Below are 582 nucleotides of genomic sequence, written 5' to 3' on the forward strand. Positions count from 1 at the left end.
ACCCTCCTTCCACATTTTGTCAATGCCCCTAAGTCCTCAATCTCAATTTTTCATGAACTTCTACCCAATAACCAAGTGATTCACTAACCATCCCCTCCACACCTAATATGCACCAGTCCTAATGACTTCATATTCTGAATTCTTTGAATCTATTACTTTGTTCTCCTCATCACTTCTAATGCCATATCAGTCATGGTCTAATCACTCCACCTACATTTGAATCACTTTGAGAACATTTTCAAAATTAAGATTCCTGGGTTCCATTCTTGTACTACTCTGTATATTCATACAGTATTACCTTGCAATTTATATTTCTCACAAACAGCTCCCCCACAGCATTCTGATGTGCAATCTGTTTTTGAGGAAACCCTGGAAAATAGTAGCAGTTTCCTGATTAGTATTCCTGACTCCATTTTCCCCTTCTTGCAAGCTGTTTTCTGCACTACCAAATATTTGATTTAAAAAATATCTCATAATGCCATTCCCTATTTGAAAAGTATTCAGTGCATCACTGTTCCCTGAGAATTACAAGTCAAGATCCTTAACACGGCATTTAATTCCTTTTTTAATCCTAGACCTTCC

The sequence above is a fragment of the Propithecus coquereli genome, unplaced genomic scaffold (assembly GCF_000956105.1).
Source record: "Propithecus coquereli isolate 6110/MARCELLA unplaced genomic scaffold, Pcoq_1.0 Scaffold40, whole genome shotgun sequence".
NCBI lineage: Eukaryota > Metazoa > Chordata > Mammalia > Primates > Indriidae > Propithecus > Propithecus coquereli.